The 373-nt window shown below is 41.6% G+C and overlaps 1 long non-coding RNA gene across 1 annotated transcript; it reads left to right on the top strand.

Annotated features, from left to right (window-relative positions):
* LOC104775272 lies at positions 1–373 on the top strand. The gene is made up of 3 exons (XR_765802.1): positions 1–44; positions 140–223; positions 320–373. It is a non-coding gene; the product is annotated as an uncharacterized LOC104775272 (long non-coding RNA).

Raw genomic sequence — 373 nt, 5'->3', positions numbered from 1 at the left:
GGCGGCCCAACAATTCCAGTACTTTTGGGAAGACTTGATTCAACGTATAAGCACAACATAAATGGTTTTTGTCCTCGTTCGATAGATCTCTGGTCACTGTTTCTATCTTTCCAACAGGGAGATTGTTTCATGTTAACAGGCAACCTGATCCAGAAGGCAAGCTACCTCCAGAAATCCTCAGTGCCTCGGGTTTAAAAGAATGCTTCAAAAGAAAAGGATTTTCGTGAGTCCTTACACAAAGATAGCTGTGGGTTGTTATAACATATTTTTGTATCAACGTTTTGTAACTCGACGTCAATGATTTTGTGTGCCATTGCAGGACTCAGGAGCTTGTTGCTTTATCTGGGGCACATACAATAGGGAGTAAAGGCTT

The sequence above is a fragment of the Camelina sativa genome, unplaced genomic scaffold (genome assembly GCF_000633955.1).
Source record: "Camelina sativa cultivar DH55 unplaced genomic scaffold, Cs unpScaffold11230, whole genome shotgun sequence".
In the NCBI taxonomy this organism is placed as follows: Eukaryota; Viridiplantae; Streptophyta; class Magnoliopsida; order Brassicales; family Brassicaceae; genus Camelina; species Camelina sativa.
The sequence above is the reverse complement of the archived record's forward strand: the minus strand, read 5'-3'. Positions and strand labels throughout refer to the sequence as shown.